At 38.7% G+C, this 18,975-nt stretch overlaps 1 long non-coding RNA gene across 4 annotated transcripts in view; it reads left to right on the forward strand.

The window, feature by feature from the left end:
• The window catches only part of LOC138756246 (uncharacterized), a 42,701-nt gene that overhangs the window by 1,284 nt on the left and 22,442 nt on the right, over window positions 1-18,975 (forward strand). The window contains exons 2-4 of one of the 4 annotated variants that reach the window (XR_011352902.1): window positions 1,084-1,260; window positions 11,213-11,300; window positions 13,396-13,616. This is a non-coding gene — a long non-coding RNA (uncharacterized lncRNA). Of the gene's footprint in view, window positions 1-1,083; window positions 1,261-11,212; window positions 11,301-12,319; window positions 12,419-12,787; window positions 13,050-13,395; window positions 13,617-18,975 lie in introns of those variants that run through there. The other 3 variants (XR_011352903.1, XR_011352905.1, XR_011352904.1) reach the window with 3 other exon arrangements.

Below are 18,975 nucleotides of genomic sequence, written 5' to 3' on the forward strand. Positions count from 1 at the left end.
TATAAGTTCATTTCAATTTAATTTATTTTTCAATTAAGAGCTACAGCATGGTAACAGGGTCTTCTGGCCCATGAGCCTGTGCTTCCCAAAAACAGCAATTAACCTACAAGCCCCGTACGGTTTTAGAGGGTGGGAGGAAACCAAAGCACCTAGAGAAAATCCACACAGATATGGGGAGAACATACAAACTCCTTAAAGACAGCACCAGATTCAAATCTGCGTCATTGTCGCTGTAATAGTGTTGTACTAACTGCTATGCTAACTGTGCCTTCCAACTTTCTTGTTGATCAATAACTTTGACTATTCTGCAGTTAACCTGGCTAGGTACTATAATAAATTATGCATCAAATAGGTAGAGGCACATTGATAATCTAATACACTTTAAAATTGAAGAGTGGTGTGGTCAGACTCATGAAAAGGTATGTGGTCTTTGGAAATGATCGAATGAGGTAAATCCAACAGCAATTTGCATTTACATAATACCTTAATGCAGTGAAATGGTTAAAAGTGCTATTTCTTCTTCTTGATCTGTCCCCAATGATTGAGAATGACTTACTTCCACACCAGATTTGTGGATTCTGATGTGACTAATGAGACCAATTTGGGCACCACAGATTCTTCCACAGATTGGGCAGGTGGTGCCTAACAGGTGGAGTGGGGAGGTAGTTCGAGAAGAGAAATCCTTTCACTGATTCACCAGGGAGTCTGGGTTCATCCATGCATAAACTCTGCTTTTATGTTCCAAGGGTTCCCAAGAGTCAGTGGTGATATTTCATTACTTAATATGTTTTATGCCACTGGGAAACTGCAGCAAGTAAGATTTTCATTTCATCTGTACATTGTATTTATTTATTTGATAATAAACCCTCATGCATCATTTGAAAGAAGTCTTAGAGTATGTCTTTGTTTTTTTTTCCCTCTGCCTGGTCATCTATTCCCATGACAGAGCTCAGAGTAGAATTTCTATTCCAGAAATATGGGACAGGCATGTTAATGATATGCCCAAATGAACCAGTATAAACTATACAGGGTATCATTGTTGCCCTAAGTGATGGCAATAACTTTGTTTTCTTATTCTTCCAGTGGATTTCAAGAATTTGGCAGAAATAGCTTTCCCTTTTGTTTCCAGTGCCTTGAAATGTCCACCAGCCCAAGTCTCAGAAGCATAAAGCAAGGCAGGGATCATTGCTGCCCAGCAGGTCACAAGTTCTGAGCTACATCATAGACAGATACAGCTTTAAAAAAGGGCCCTTTCACCAAGTAAGTCCTGTTGAGTCCCTCCAGTTTCTCATTGCTTGCCGCAGTTACCAAAAGATTGTGCTTCTTTGCCATAATGGAAAGGCTGTCTGGCAAACCAAACAATAATAATAGAATAAGAAAAGATGACCAAAATGTTGAAAGGTAGAAATGGGCAGTTTTGATATAAACAAAAGAAAGTGTGAGTTACCTGAAATTGGAGAATAAAATAGAAAGTCCTGTAGGCTGCAACATGCCTCTATAGAAAGCACTTAGGCGAATACATTTAAGGAGATGTTTGATCAAAAAGTATGATGTTGTCATAGAAGCATTGCCTTAATTCAGTAAAAGACACAAGACGTGGAGTATCATCTTTTATATTCAGCAAATGTTGAGAATCTAGGAAGGCAAAATTACATCCCAAAGGAAGACTCAAATCAAAAGAAAACCGAAGCATACTAAAGGACCTTTGTTTGAAAAAGATCACAATTACTATTCTTAACTCACAATTTAGTGATGTGATATTAAAACTAAGAATAAACAATGTCAAACCGTAACATATAGAGAACAGTCTTCAATCAAAACTAAGAGAACAGAATCCGAACTAACTGATTGCAGTATACAAGTATACTTTGACATTCTTCTAAACATTTCTAGACTCTGGTCTAACGCTGAGGTGTTAATGTCCATTCATAAGGAATTAACCTGAAAAATACTATACTGGAATTTAAGGAAATCAAGAATTATGCCAAAGATAGAGTTATCAAATCATCAGAAATTTTATTGAGTGGTAGAAGAGGCTCAAGGAGCCACATAGACTACACCACATAGACTACTTCCATTTCTGATATTCCAAACAGCAACAGATTTCAGGAATGCAATCCTGACAGTAGTTGAATGGTAAAATTCAAATGGGAATAAAACTGGTGATTTAAAGCATAATTTAAAAAAACTAACATCGCAGAAGATCATATCACTACCTCCTCACCCTCTCTACAAGCTCATATATATTCAAGGTCCAAAATGGGTTCCTTCTATTCAGCTAATACCATTATGAACCATTCACAGAACTGGACTCAGCCAGAGGATGCCTCCATTCCTCACCACCAGCACTACCATTGATGAGGTTTTCCTTCTCTTTCAATCTTTTTAACATTTCATAATATACACAGCATAAGGATAATAGAAATGAAACTATTAAAATGTATGTCCAAGTCTACATAGTATAACCATCATATAGAAATCCCAGAGTGAAAATATTAGAAATAATTCTCCTATCAAAGAAACCAGAGATAAAGAAAATGAGGTTTTGTTAAAAACATCTCAACTATCTACAGATTATTTGGTATTGAAGTGGAGATATGGATATTTTGTTAAACTGTAGGGTGTCATTCTTATGGAAGATAAGAAGTCTGAGATCCAAGAGGGGCTCTCAGATAGGAGGAGAGGATGAAAAGTTGTAGGCAAAGGTTGTAAATTAGTGAAGTGAAAGTGAAAAAAAGATCAGGCCATGGTGCTACATCCAAGATTCTTCAGGGAACAGAGGTTGTGTATTTTATTTATGGATTGTTTGTATTTTGATGGAGACACAACATTTCAAAAGGCAAAGGTTTTCCAAGGACTTGGTCAGTGAGATCTGCCACCTGCTGAAGGGAGACTTAAAGCCATGACTAGTCTATCCTGCCTGTGTCCATAACTTCATTCCAAACTTTGCCACTGCCCCAGTATCCAATCTGACCCCAATAGCCTGATTCTCTTCACCCCTCTTTCTACCATCTTTATACTCCCACCCCCCCTCTGCCTAACTGATATCCTCCACTCATTCCATCACTATGTCAAGAGTGCAATAACATTTTTCGTAATTAGACCATGCATAAATCTGGACCAGAGCCGCATGCAGGATCATTCAACAAGCCTTAATTTTCATTAAAGACAATGTTGATCATTTCAGTAACTGCCATTCATTCCTTACTCCATAGTTTCTCTAACCTGAAATCTGTGCAATGATTATAATCATAGCTTAATAGCTATGAAGCTTTAATATCTTCCCTCATAGCTTAAGCCAATGGCACATAGTTGGAACTGGTGGCAATGACTCCTGAAGGTGTGTCTAATGAACGTAAACTAACGTGCTATACAAGCGGAAGGGTACAATTATCATCCTGACATGGCCACCCAAATTTCAGGTGCATATTAAATATTCACATTTTCTGAGTCCAGTTGCAATCTCCAACTTCAACCTTTCTTTTTTTTCTTTCAATTATGTCCTAAATGTAATAGGCTCCTGATCCTGCCTCTTAAACATCTACAAGACCATTATATTCTCTATCATGTGAAGAGCATTACATTAAATATTTGTAATATACTCTTATACAAAAAATCCTCTTCAATTCAAATTGTTCCAGAAATACCAGATTAATACACTAACATCATCACAAAATAAGAAAAAGGAGAGGTTCTCAATTTTCTAATGATATTGGAATAGAACATCATCGGAAAAAACAATCACAAAACTTTTTTTGAGGGATACCAAACATATAAATATTTGTAAATGAAAAATAGTAAATTAAATTAAAAAATGAGACAATGTTGCCAAAATAAAACCAGAAAATACTGGAAACATTCAGCAAGTCACCGGCAACTGTGGACAGAGAAATACAATTCACATTTCAGGCCAAAGATTCCTTTGATAAAGAATAGGTTGTTTAATGTCGCATAGATAGAGGCTGTTTTGTGAGCAGACCAGTAGCCATCTCATACTTAATACAAGTAAAACACTGTACAAAAGTAGGAAAGTGGAGAGTTACACAGAGAGGTCAATTAGTACAAAGAAAATACAATATAATTGTACTATTTTGGATTTCATTCACAAGTCTGATAATGGCAGGAAAGAATCTGTCACGAAATGTGGTGGTGTGTGGTCTCACCCTTGTGAATCTTCTTGATGGGAGGAAGTTGAAGAAGGTGTAGCCAGGGCCAAACTTGAAAGCAGAGTACATGGTTAATGGTAAGAGTCTTTAAAGTTTGTAAGAACAGAGGGCCCTTAGGGCCCAAATCATGGATGTCTCAAGGTTGCCACACAGGTTGATAGGTAGTTAAGAAGGCTTATGGTATGCTGGCCTTCATTCATTGTGGGATTAAGTTCAAGGGTTGTGAGGTAATGCTGCAGCTTCATCAATCTTTTGTTATAGATTAAGCTCTGGTTAGACGATACTTCCATTAGAAAAAATAACATATAGTTTAAGAAATAATATTGAAATATTCGAACAAGTATGGGAGCCTTACATTAAATACAATAGCGAAAACCTACCGGGAACAAACATTACCTAAGTTGATGGAAGGAGAAGAAAAGAAAAGAATGGACTCAGTAGAATTTCTGGTGTATTTTTGTTGAATGACAACATTGTCTGACTGGCTTAATGCAACCTAGATTGTATACCTAAAATGGATGAGGGGGGGGTGGGGGGGTGGCTTGGGAGGAGGGAGGGGGGGGGAGAAAAAGTCACTGTATATGTGTGAAAAAGAAAAAGTGTATATCATGGCTAACGTGATTTATGGTGTGAAAAATAAAAAATTTAAAAAAAAACAAAAAAAAAATTGTTTTCAGTTCTGATCGCCTCACACTGCAAGAAGGATCTATAAGCTATGGAGAGGGTGCAGATGACATTTATCAGGCCATTGCCTAGATTGGAAAAAGTGTTTTCTGAGGCAAGGTTAACAGAGCTAGGGCTTTTTACTTTGAAGCAAAGATGGATGAGAGGTGAATTTAATAGAGGTCTACAAGATTCTGAGAGGCATTGAGAGGGTGGACAACAGCACTTTATTCCCAGGGTGAGACTAGTAACCAGAGGACATCTGTACAAGGCGAGGGGAAGAATGTTTAGGGGAGATGCAGGAGTAAGATTTTTTACACATAGAAGGTGCCTGGAGGCTAGTACAATAAAGACATTTAAAAGACTTAGACAGGTACATGATTACAAGAAAAATAGAGGGTTATGTGTGTCAACTAAGGACAGTTTAGCTTGTTGAGTAGGTTTATTGAGGTCGGCCCAACATCATGGGCCAAATGACCTGTAGTGAGCTGTAATATTCTATTTCTATGTTCTGAAGGACAAAAGTAGTAGTACAATTAATAAGAATGAAATGTTTGAACATTTCAGTCTCTTAAAAATAGTCAATGAAGGTTTTAATTTCTGAAAACAGTATACTTACAGACAAAATGACAGAGAATTTTATTTCATGAAGATATTTTAAGACTAAGAAAAGTAATTAAGTTCATTGTCATAATTTCATCAACTTGGATCAATTTAATTAATTTGCTTCAATTCATTTAATCAACAAATTCAAGTAAATTATTAGATGCACAATTAAATACAAAACAGGACCAAAGGGAGCTGGGGATTTATGTAACTGCTGGTTACAAACAAGAAGAAGTTATTTGCCAATAGAAAATTTCCCTGGCAACCAGAAAAGCCAAGCACTTATATTTCAGGAGTATAAGTAATCAGTGATGCTGAAAATGATGCATCAGAGACTTCTACTGTAGGTCTCTGGCAGTTGATAGATTTTGCTGTGCTTATGCCAAAATTATAGGAGAAAATTATAACAACCCTGTCACAGCGCCAATCATCCGGGTTCAAATATAATGCTGCCTGTTAGGAGTTTGTCCATTCTCCTTGTATCTGCGTGGGTTTCCTCCAGGTCCTGCTTCCTCCCATCCTCCAAAAATGAACAGGGTTTGTAGGTTAATTGGTGAATTTGTGCACATAGGCTTGTGGGTTGGAAGTGCTTGTTACCACGCCGAACAACCAAATGAAAGTCCTTCCAAGTGAAACCCCACCTCACTTGTGAATCTGAAAGGGGTCTTCATCTGCATCCAATGCTCCCATTGTGGCCTCCTCTTTTTGGAGATATGAACACAGACTGGAAGATTGTTTCATTGAGCACCTTTGCTCTGTCCGTTGCAATAGAAGGAATCTCCAAATGGCAACCCATTTCAATTCCCTGCACCATTCCCATGCTGATATGTCAGCCCATGATCTTGTCCACTGCCAAACTGCAAATTGGAGGATCAACACCTCATATTTTATCTAGGCACCCTCCAACCAGATGGCATTGACATCAACCTTCAACTTCCGTTGGCTTATCCCCATGTCGCCTTTCCTCTATCTCTGTCTGTCTCTGTCTCTGTCTGTCTCTCTCTCTCTCTCTCTCTCTCTCTCTCCATTTCTATCTCCTTTCCTCCATCTCTACATTAATAGATCCACCCCTCCCATGATCAATTCTCACCTTTCCTGCTGATCTGCCCTATGCCTGTTGCCATGTGCTCCTCCCCCTGTCCTTTCTTCCTTTCACCCAGCCTTTTTAATCAAGTGCCTACCTGCATTTTGTTCACACTTTGAAGAAGGGCTGAGGCACAAAACTTTGGTTATATATCCTTACCTCCTATGGACATGCATGACCTGCTAAGTTCCTCCAGCACTTCTGTGTTTTTGTTAGCATACTGCATCTACAAATTAAATTAAATAAATTTAAAAATAAAGATTAGGCAAAACATGTAAAATTAAGAACAATGGAACCTGTCCTGCAGAAAAGGCTGCCTAAGTATCAAAGCAGAGCTAAGATATTTTTTTTAATTTACCAAACTTAAAAAGAATAGATTCAGGCTTTTATTTTGTAGATATTTAAAATAATTAGTGGCACTCAGCGGGGTTGATGGAATGCTGTATATCTACAAAGTTCAGGCAAAACAATTATGAATCAATTTAATCATTGCGGGAATGCAAGTTTAAAGTGGTGTGTTTTGAAAGGGAGAATGAAAAGGGGCTGTATAAATGTGGTGGTATAATTTGAAAGGGTGTGCATGAATAACAAGGCATGTGTAACTAATCTTTGATGAGGTAAGGCAGGCTGAGAAAGCTTATTTTAAAGGCATGAGCATTGCCTGACAATAGAGTGCACAGTACATGGAAGTTATACTAAGCCTTGAGGGATACCACAGCCAATATTGAAGGTCAAACTTTATGAAGGAGATTAAGCTTTAGTAAAAGTGCAGAGAAAATTTACTAGAATAATGCAGGGATGAAAGTATACAGTTACTAGAGAAACTGAAGTTACTCTATTTGTTCCAGAGAAAGTTTGATAATGCTATTGAAAATCTTGAAATAGTTTCATGCAATATATCAGAAGAAAGTGCTTTTGATGGCATTTATATTGGTAACCAGAAAACATACATTAAAGGGAATTGGCAAAGAAATCAAAGCACCATGTTGGATTATAGCAATGGAAGTATAAGAGGGCACAGAGAGTGATTTTTTTAGTGTTTAAAATCATACAGGAAAGTTATGAAGGAACATATATTGTACTTTCCAAAGCCAAGGTCTTCATTAAGTGACAATGGGTCGAAGAGAAAATGTGAGCAATTAATGTATGGTGAAAAAAATGCAGAAATTGCATAGGTAATTTTATAAAGGACTTGGGACATTTCTAAATATTTTATTTTTAGCATCAAAGTCATGCAGTAAAGGAATGAAAATATTCCATTAAATTCCATGATTATTCAGAATAGTTTAAATAACTTGCATTAAGACTTCATAATTCACTGGCAATATTTAAAATGCATGTTAATTTTTGTTACCATATGAAAAAACCCATACAAGTGTTGAAAAGAGCGGGACAGTAATATTGTTTGGTTCTATTTAGCATTGAGCTCCCCCCGTTCCCCCCCCCCCCACCCCATTGGTGCAGGGAACCGAGAGCATGTGTTTAAGTTCCTGTCTTGTGTATGCTAATGGAGGGGAAGCCATGTTTGTAGAAGAACGCTGACATTTCAGCTGATGCAAACTGGAAGACCTCATTTTGGAAATAAATGCAATGGAGATGGAAGTTAGCTTAAGTTTATCTAATAGCAAGGACAGGCAGGTCTAGTTTAATGAAAATGGCCTGAAATGTATTTATTTTAATGCAAGGAGCACAACTGGTAAGGCAAATTAACTTAGACCCTGGATTAGTACTGTAGCATGAATAAAAGCTCTCACAACTGGAGGGAGAACCAATGCTTTTATTAGCTTATAACTAAGGGTAGGGTCTCATAGTAGTCTTTAGAAGCTTTCTGAGTTTAGGCTGGAAACCAGGGTTATAAATGAGAAGACGGGAGTGGAGCCGGGAGGCGGGACCAGCCATCAGAACAACACACTATCAATGAATAGTGCACTACAACTGCAACTACAGGGAACTATCACAATTGCAGACATTAGCTAAACTTGCTTGACAGAGGGAAGAACTGACAGCTCTGTGCTCCAGAGTTTAGATTTGATAGGGAGGAATATAAGAACAGCAAGAGTGAATGATCAAAATGAAAGTTATAACTGCACTTTGAGAGGACATTTTGGAGGGATGGGTAGAATTTAGGAATAAGAAAGGTGAAGTCACTATGATGAGGTTATGCAATAGAACTCCCAATAGCAACCAGAATTTTACAGATATACAGGCAGATCCCAAATATTGACTGTGGCTGTGATGGAGCAGAATTTATCAACTGCTTCCAGGAGGGGTTCTTGAAGCAACTTGTTGATGGTCCAAATAGGGAAGGGCCCACACGAGAATTTACATTGGCAAATAAGCCTAGCCAGATGAACAATGCTTCAGTGCAAAAGTATTTTAGGGACAGTGACCCTAATTTCATAATTTTTTAGATAGCTATCAATCAGCAAACTCCAAGACATGGTACTCAACACCCCACTGTGTAATTGGATCATGAATGTCCTCACTTCCAGGCCATAATCAGTGAAGATTGTTACGAACATCTCCTCTACAATCTCCGTCAGAACCAGGCTAAGAGTGTTCTTAGCCTCCTGCTCTATTCACTTTATACTTACAACTGTGTAGCTCGATACAACAATAACACCATTTACAAATTTACTGACGATACCATGGTAGTGGGTTATATAAAGAAAAGTGATGAGTCACCATACAGGATGTTGATTGGAAACTTGACTGAATGGAGCACCAACAACCACCTTGCACTCAATGTCACCAAAACTACGGAGATTATTGTTGACATTGGGGAATCAGAGGTGGAGAGGGTGAGCAAATTTATGTTCTTGGGAGTAACTATCTCGGAAGATCTTTCCTGGACCAAACACACTGAAGACATTGTGAAGAAAGCACATCAATGCCTTTACTTCCTCAGGAATATGAAAAGGATTGGTATGATACCACAAACCCTGGCAAATTTCAAAGGATGTGTGGCAGAAAGAGTGCTGACCAGCTGCTTCATGGTCTGGTATGGGGACACCAATACCCCAAAGTGTAAAGCCCTCCAATAGGTAGTGGACACAGCCCAGGATATTACAGGACACACTTTCCCCACTACTGAGTGCATCTATAGGGAATCCTGCAGTCAGAAAGGGTCCACACCACCCAGCACATGCTCTGTTCTTGCTCCTACCGTAAGGATGCTCCTACCATAAGGAAGAGATATAAGTGCCACATGAATAGCACAGCACGTTCAGAAACATCTTCTACCGCCCCCCCCCCCCCCACCCCCACCATCAGACTCCTCAACAACAAACTCAATCAGGGACTCATTTAAGAACTCTAACTTATGCACTTCATTGATTTTTTTTAAAAATCTCTTTGTATTGCAGTTTGTATACATTTGTTATATGTTTATAGTTCTTTATTTGTTAATAAATAATAAATAGTGTCTACACCTTTCTTATTCCTAAATTCTACCCATCCCTCCAAAATGTCCTCTCAAAGTGCAGTTATAACTTTCATTTTGATCATTCACTCTTGCTGTTCTTATATTCCTCCCTATCAAATCTAAACTCTGGAGCACAGAACTGTCAGTTCTTCCCTCTGTCAAGCAAGTTTAGCTAATGTCTGCAATTGTGATAGTTCCCTGTAGTTGCAGTTGTAGTGCACTATTCATTGGTAGTGTGTTGTTCTGATGGCTGGGCACAGTTCTATTTTGCACTACCAGTTCTGCCTCACCCACAGGAAAAAGAATCTCAGAGGTAGTATGTGACATTATATACGTAATCTGACAATAAATCTGAAATCAAGAAAAGGCCGTCCTCGGGTGAAAGTGTTAAATTGGGGGAAGGCTAATTACAAGCACATTTGGAAGTATAGATTGAGAGTGCCTGCTTGCAGATAAATCCATATCTGACATTTAGATATCTTTTAAATGCCAGCTGATTGGAGTCCAGGACCAGCAGGTCTCTGTGAGGATGAAATGTAAGGATGGCAAAGTTCAAGAACCTTGGATAACAAGGTTGAGTTGTGCAATGTCAGTCAAAAAGAAAAAGGAGCATGTGTAAGGTTTGTGAAGCTGAAAGCAGACATACAAAAAGCAAGCAGAAAATTGCTTAAACAAGGTATGAGGAGGGATAATAAGGGGTCATGCAATGTCCTTGACAAATAAAGGAGATCCTGAAGGTATTTTATATATGTGCTAAAATTAAGAGTTTGCTACTGAAGACCAAAGGAAGAAATCTGTGCCTGAAGCCAGAGGAAATTTGGCGAGGTCTGAAATGAATACGTTGCATCAGTATTCACCAAGGTGATGAACTGAAGGAGGAATATTCTGATGTTCTAGGGCAGTGGTTCTCAAACTTTTTTTCCCCACTTACATATCAACTTAAGTAAATCCCTTTCTAACATCTGGGCAACCAAGAACATAGGATACCATAGGTGGTCAGCAGTTAGTAAGAAATTACTTAAGATGGTATGTGAGTAGAAAGAGGGCATGAGGGCATGTCAATATTAAGGAGAAGTAGATGTTGGGTCTTAAAAAAACAAAATGTATAAGTCCCCAGGGCCCGATGAAATTTCAGCGATTCAATGACTATTGCCGGGTGGCACTTATGTCTACAGTGATGAAGTGGTTTGAGAGATTGGTTATGGAGCAAATCAAGTTGTGTCTCAAGAAGAATCCAGATCCATTTAAATTAGCCTTTTTTCACAACAGGTCAATGATACACGGACTTTAATTAAAGCATTTGACGAGGTTCCTCATGGAACCATGGTTCAGAAGATCAAGTTACATGAAGTCCTCGGTGAGTTGCTAAATTAGATATAAAATTAGTTTTGTTGACAGAGTGCAGTGGTGGAGGGTGGTTTCAATGGTATGTGACCATTGGTGTTTCCCAAGGATCAGTGCTGGACCACAGTAGTTTGTAATATGTAAAATGATCTGGATGAAATTTTAACTAGTAATATGTTTCCAAATGACTCAAATATTGATGGTGTTGTGGATCGTGAGAAAGGTTGTCAAATGGTACACGTGGATATGGATCAGTTAGAGATTTGGGTGGAGAACAGTAAATGGAGTTCAATCTGCATAAGAATGAAATGTTGGATTTTCAAAGATCAAATGTAATATCAAGTATACAATAAATAGCAAGAGCCTTGAGAGAATTGACATACAAAGGGATCTTGGGGTGGAAGTCCATAGCTCCCTGAAAGTGACAATACTGGTGGATAAGGTAATAAAGATAACATATGGCATGCATGCCTTCATCAATCATGGCATTGAAAATCAGCATGGAGAGTCATGTTGCAGTTCTATAAAACTGATCAACCCCCATTTGAAGTATTGTGCGCAGTTTTTGAAACCAAATTACAAGAAGGATGTCTAAAAGGGATCCATAAGATGTAAAACAAGAAAGTCTCCAGACACAGTGATTGTAGTGCAATAAACAAAAGTGTTAGAGAAATGTAGTAGGTCACGCAGTGTCCATAGGAAGCAAAGAAGGACTCTGGCCCAAAACGTTAGTTATAATCCTTTGCTTCTTTTAGATGCTGTGCGACTAATTGAGTTTCTCCAGCACTTTTGTGTATTTCACGTTGCCTGGATTTGGAGAGTATTAATTGTAAGAAGAGGTTAGGCACACTTGGATTGTTTTCTCTCATGCATCAGTGGGCTGTGGGACAACCTAATAAGAGTTTACAAAATTATGACAGGTATAGGTATAGTCAGAGTATTTTTCACCAAGGTGTAAATGTCAAAGGCAGCAGTTTAAAGTGAGGGAGGAATGTTTAAATGAGATGTGTAAGGCATGTTTTTATTCCACAGAGAGTGAAGGCTGCTGGTAGATGTTAGAAAAAGATATGAGAGCAATGTCTAGCCAGGCACATGAATAGGAAGGAAATAGTGGGCTGAAGGGCCTGTTCCTTTGAGGTATAGTTCTGTCTTCAGTGTTCTAATTCAGTGTTCATATTTTATTATTATGCTTCCAAGTGACTCTAGTTGAAAAGTTTCTAAAATTTATTTATTTATTAGATTCTAAATTAATCTAATTTTTATCTCTAAGTTATTTGCAATGCATTTAGTATCAACTAAATTAATTTGAAGAATATGATCTATCATTATTATTAAGGTGGGTAGATTATTATAAACCTTTTAATAAACAGACTGGCATATAATCATGAATTGTTCAAAAGCACACTTGAGTTTTATGATCTGTCAATAAATTGCAGCAAATTCTGTTGAAGCAAACATATTGAAGCAATGTTTTATTCTGTCACTATGTACAACTTGAAGAGGAGAAAACACTGGGACTGCAAAGCTCAATGCGAAGTGATCAAATGGTTCATTTCTCACAGTCCAATATTCCTGAATAAAGTATGTGACCAAACAGAGGATTAAATCACTACCACTTCAATTTTGGGTTTGTAGTGAGGTTCCTGGGAGAAAGAGAATCAAATGAATAACTTCACTTCCTCATTGCCAAACTTCTGCTGAGCTACTAGAAGAGATCAAGTAATTTAAATTTACAGTACCAGACTTTAAATAATGAGGCAATGGAACACATTTGGAATTTTTGTCCTAAAAAATACTGTAAAAAAATATAATTGTTTCTCTTTTAAAAATCTCATGGCGTATTTACTCGTGGTAAAAAATAAATTTTCCTCCAGCATAGTTCATTCCTCAATTCTGTTATACGTTTTAGGAAAGTGTTGGAAATCAAACCTGAGCTGATCTTTCAAGTGTTAAGTAATTAAGGGATCATCTGAGTTCTTTTCTTATGTTCAATGGCATATATGGAATCATACTGGCTAGAATTTCCCTTTACTCAAGAATTGTGGTAATAATACTGTAAATTTAGTCTAACTAGAAAATTGAAGAGAGTTAATATTTGCCTTTTCCAGTTCACTTCACTTCACAGCTAATGAGACACATTTGAAATAAAATTACTATTGTAATGAGGAATTCAGAACTGTGTCAGTTTACAACCAACAAGGTCACAGAAACAGCAAGGAGATAATGATGCAAAATTGATATAATTGGCAACATTTTGTTGGAGTGCAACGTGTGACTATGCGCTTCCAAATGTGCTTCCTGCAAAGTAAATTCCCTATCTGGCAAACTGGTAAGATCCAAATTTTTACAAAAAAATTATAGATTATAATGTTAATCAGTGTGCAGTGCATTTTTGGTTCTGGAGGATAACAATGCAATTGAAAAATATAACAACTTAATTGTACATAGTTGTACAGAGTCACCAGCAGGAAGAGTACCTTATAGCAGGATGGACACACCAAAACGTTGGAAGGACTTAATGGGTCAGGTAAAATCCATGTAAAGCAACAGACAGTCAATGTTTCAGGCTAATATCCTTCATCAGGACTGGCAAGAAAGAGCAGCTTCTGCCCTTTTTCTTGCCATTCCTGATAAAAGGATTCCAGCCCGAATAATGACCATTTAATTGGTGCAAAGTTGATATCATTGACGTCATTTTGTTTGAGTTAATTCTGGCCCATGTGCTTCAAATTGAATGAATTCCTGTAAACTAAATTCACCAGATGGCAAACTGGTAAGATCCTTATCATGCATCCAGTGAATATTTGCAGACATATTTTGAGGTCCTCCAACATTTTGTGTGTTGCTCCACTTTCCAGCATCTGCAGTCTCTCTTGCTTGCCTCCATTTTTAAGGAGTTAATTAACACATGTTGATTATTGGTGGTCACTGCTGCAATTCTTAAAGTATTTAGTGTGTTGAATGCTCAAACATGTATTGAGAACAATGGATTAGCTGTTCCCATTGATGGGGAAATCACCCTTGAATGCACATTTACCAGGCAAATGAGAACACGCAGAAAGGACAGGGTTTGAGATGGCCTTGGCTATGTAGTGTTCAAAAATCCATAACAGGGCTTGGTGTTGAGGATTCAGTATCTTAGTGAAAACATCTTTAGTGAATCTCCTCTAAGTATTCAAAGACAGCAGGACAAGGACTACATGCACGATGTTTGCACAATACACTTCCGAACTGCTGGTAGGCTGGAGTTGTAGAATCTAAGCTCGTGACCCATGGGCAAATGCATATTTGCATTCATTAAGATGCATGGCACCAATGAAAATGTCAGAGCAAGCTCAGAAAATGCTTCCACTGTGTGTAATTCTGAAGGAGCCATGGTGCATTTGACAAATCATTTTCAAGATGTGTGGTGATATTTTGCCCTCTGCACTGCATTGAGACCAGGTGGATCCTGCCTTTTCCATCCACTGCTTCTGACATTGACCATTATAATTTCCTCTTACCCATGAAACAAAGCTAATAACCAACATAAAATAAACATTCCATAAGAAACATAATAAGAAAAGTTACACTACAATCTGTATTTAACATGCCTTGCCTCGCCTATTGCTACTGTAGATTATTTTTAACTATTTTTAATCATATTTCAGAGCATCAAAAAAAGGAGGACTTTAAGTCCACTCTCTAAGGCAGCTCTCAATACATTCCCATCAATCCCATTCTCCCACATATTTCCCTGAACTTATTTTCTCTCACATGATTTCAATTCCTGATTCACCCGCCACCACTTTATACCTGAGGGACCATTTATAGTTATCATTTGAAAGGAAACCCAAGCCACCAGAGAAAACCAGTGCAGTCACTGGGAGAACATGCAAACTCCATATGGACAGCGTCTGAGCTCAGGATTGACCCCGAGTCACTGGAGCTGAGGGACACAAGTTCTAAATGCTGAGCCATTGCCCCATATACTTCTCTATTATTAATTTTATGTAATTTGTTGTGGCAAAATTCTTTTAACCATTTTTATATCTGTTATTGATTGGATTATGGGTGAACTTATTATCTCATTTATTATCAAATGTATTCTGTAGTGTGACATCATGGTGACATTTATAGAATGTTAGGAAATCATAGAAAAGCCTAAGATGATTCAAATGAGCAAGTAAAACAATCCCAGGCAGCTCCATATTTCCAGATAAAACACAGATGAATATAGAACCCGAACAAGCCCTTCAGAGGCAGAGTCTGACACATTCCATTTCAATGGTATTGAGGATTTAAATATCTAATGGGTTATTGGTGCTGAACACAAGTATGAACAAAATCATAAAAAGAAAACAGATTCAATGCTGTCACCAGCACCCAGAGGCAGTTTTGAAGGAAGTCCGCTAACCTGAAAAATTCCACTGAATAGATGGCTAAACTATGCTTCCTGCAGAGTATTTCCTCTCAACCTGTTACCTATTAAACTGCTGCTGCTATGAAAACACTGAGACAGCTTTACATTCAGTTAAGTGTATGGATATATATTTATTTTTCAATGTGTAAAATAAATAAATATATAGTGTGTGCATGGGGTGTGTGTGTGTGTGTGTGTGTGTGTGTGTGTGTGTGTGTGTGTGTGTGTGTGTGTGTGTGTGTGTGTGTGTGTGTGTGTGTGTGTGTGTATTCTTTGGCTTGGCTTCGCAGATGAAGATTTATGGAGGGGTAAATGTCCACATCAGCTGCAGGCTCGTTTGTGGCTGACAAGTCCGATGCGGCGCAGGCAGACACGGTTGCAGCGGTTGCAAGGGAAAATTGGTTTGTCTTTTGAAAGTGAGGTGGGCTCTGCGGTCTTCTTCAAAGGAGGTTGCTGCCCGTCGAACTGTGAGGCGCCAAGATGCACGGTTTGAGGCGAGATCAGCCCACTGGCGGTGATCAATGGGGCAGGCACCAAGAGATTTCTTTAGGCAGTCCTTGTACCTCTTCTTTGGTGCACCTCTGTCTCGGTGGCCAGTGGAGAGCTCGCCATAGAACACGATCTTGGGAAGGCGATGGTCCTCCATTCTGGAGACGTGACCTACCCAGTGCAGTTGGATCTTCAGCAGCGTGGATTCGATGCTGTCGGCCTCTGCCATCTCGAGTACTTCGATGTTAGGGATGAAGTCGCTCCAATGAATGTTGAGGATGGAGCGGAGACAACGCTGGTGGAAGCGTTCTAGGAGCCGTAGGTGATGCTGGTAGAGGACCCATGATTCGGAGCCTAACAGGAGTGTGGGTATGACAACGACTCTGTATACGCTAATCTTTGTGAGGTTTTTCAGTTGGTTGATTTTCCAGACTCTTTTGTGTAGTCTTCCAAAGGCACTATTTGCCTTGGCGAGTATGTTGTCTATCTCGTTGTCATCCTTGCATCCGATGAAATGGTGCAGCCGAGATAGGTAAACTGGTTGACCGTTTTGAGTTTTGTGTGCCCGATAGAGATGTGGGGGGCTGGTAGTCATGGTGGGGAGCTGGATGATGGAGGACCTCAGTTTTCTTCAGGCTGACTTCCAGGCCAAACATTTTGGCAGTTTCCGCAAAACAGGATGTCAAGCGCTGAAGAGCTGGCTCTGAATGCGGCATCGTCTGCAAAGAGTAGTTCATGGACAAGTTGCTCTTGTGTCTTGGTGTGATAAAAATATATAGGTAGTCCTTCAGTTGTTCAGTTCATCTGTTGACATGAAGGTGATTTTGCAGACCCAGTCTGGAAGTGCAGAGCCTAGCACAATGGTGGCACTGGGTCCACTTTTGTAACAACCATGGCTGCTGCTTTGCAGCACTGTCCCTGGTTTTCCATCAGTTTTTTGCAGTGCCTGTCTTTGAATCTGCTGTAGGCTTCATAGCACAGGGCTCGCCAATGAGATCTGTCTCCAGCTGCAGCTTCTAGTTCTCTTGGCTGGATGTCACAGTAGCGTGGGGTTTCCTTCACAGCATCTTTATAGCCTTTGCATGGATGACCTTGAGGTCTCCTTCCGGTCTTCAGTTCACTATAGAGCAGCTGGAAAGACATACGGTGGTTGATCATTCTGATGACATGTCCCACCCACTGCATCTGGACTCTGTTGATCAGGGATTCAATGCTGGTGAACTTCACGCAACCCAAGACCTCAAGGTGGAGACACAATCTTTTCAGTGGATGCCAAAGATGCAGCGGAGGGCACACATATGGAATTTCTCCATTTGTTTGATGTGACATCGGTACAGAGTCCAGGTCTCACATCCATATAGGAGAAATGGGGTGACCACAGCTCTGTAGACTTTCAGCTTTATGGAGATGCAGATTTGTGTTGATTGAGCACTCTGAAAGTATTTAGTGTGTTGAATGCTCAAACATGCATTGAGAATATTGCCATAACTTGGAAGTCTGATACAGATTTGGGTATAGAAAGATGGCATGCTGAAATTCGGAGTTATATACCACTTGAAAAAATTACTTATAATTTAAGAGATAAATACTATATATTTTGGAAGATATGGTGCCCATATTCACAAAGCATGGGTGTGAATATTTAAATAAAACTCTAACATTCTTGTTCTTCATAAGGTCTCAGTATACTAAAAGAAACTTTAAAGTAATAGGCACCCCTGCTGAGGGTCTCTTGTCCCCTTTTTTCTTTTTCTTTTCTTTCTTTTTTATATAAGCTACATGTATTTGTATTTGATGTGTATTGTTATTAATTATATGAGTTTTTGTGGTTTTAAATTTATAAATAAAATTTATTTTTAAAAAAAAATTAAATTGTGTATTGAGAACAATGGATTAGCTGTTCTCATTGGTGGGGAAACATCCTTGAATGCACATTTACCAGGCAAATGAGGACACACAGAAAAGGGTAGGGTTTCAGATGGTCTTGCCTACTTAAAGTGTTCAAGAATCCTTAACAGAACTTGGTACTGAAGATTCAGTATCTTAGTGAGAACATCTTTAGTGAATCTCCTCTAGGCATTCAAAGACGCAGCAGGGCAAGGACCATGTGCAAGTCTCATTCAAGATATTTGCACATTATAATTCCAGACTGCTGGAATTGTAGAACCCATTATGCAAGATTATACTCCCCAAGTATTTAAAGCTCTTTACCTTTGTCAGCTGGGTGCATCAACAGTGATTTTACTCAAAGTATAGCTTATAGTTGAAATTTAAAATGAACTTTTGGCACTGCTGCAGCTTTCACTGCTGTACAGAAACAATTCCTCGATGTATGCCTCTGTAGGCACAATTGTTGCGATGTCCATGTTCCCATCACATACCAGTTTATTAAGCAAGAACAGGGTATAAGAGAGAAAACTGCACAGAGAAGAGGCCCAGAAAATCCAGGGAACCAAATTTGTAAAGGGAGTCATGTGTGAAATTATCGATGGAAAGAAAAGGAAAAGGAATGAATGAGAGAGAACTCTAAAGCTAGCCTAAAGCTCATAGCTAATATTAATTCTCTGCTTGTTACTTCCTCTTCGTGTATATACCCAGTTAAGTAGAAAAAGAATTTCAGGGCAGATGGTAAATAAATGGAATGTCTATCAGCATCGCCACAAATGCCACTTGCATTGAAATCTCAAACAACTGGATTAAAGTAGCAATACACAGACCAAACAAAGGATCACATCAATTTCTACACATGGTTCTTATTCTCTATCATCCCCACAGCTGGCAAAGGGTAACTTTGCTG

This window comes from Narcine bancroftii, chromosome 3, assembly GCF_036971445.1.
Source record: "Narcine bancroftii isolate sNarBan1 chromosome 3, sNarBan1.hap1, whole genome shotgun sequence".
Lineage (NCBI taxonomy): Eukaryota > Metazoa > Chordata > Chondrichthyes > Torpediniformes > Narcinidae > Narcine > Narcine bancroftii.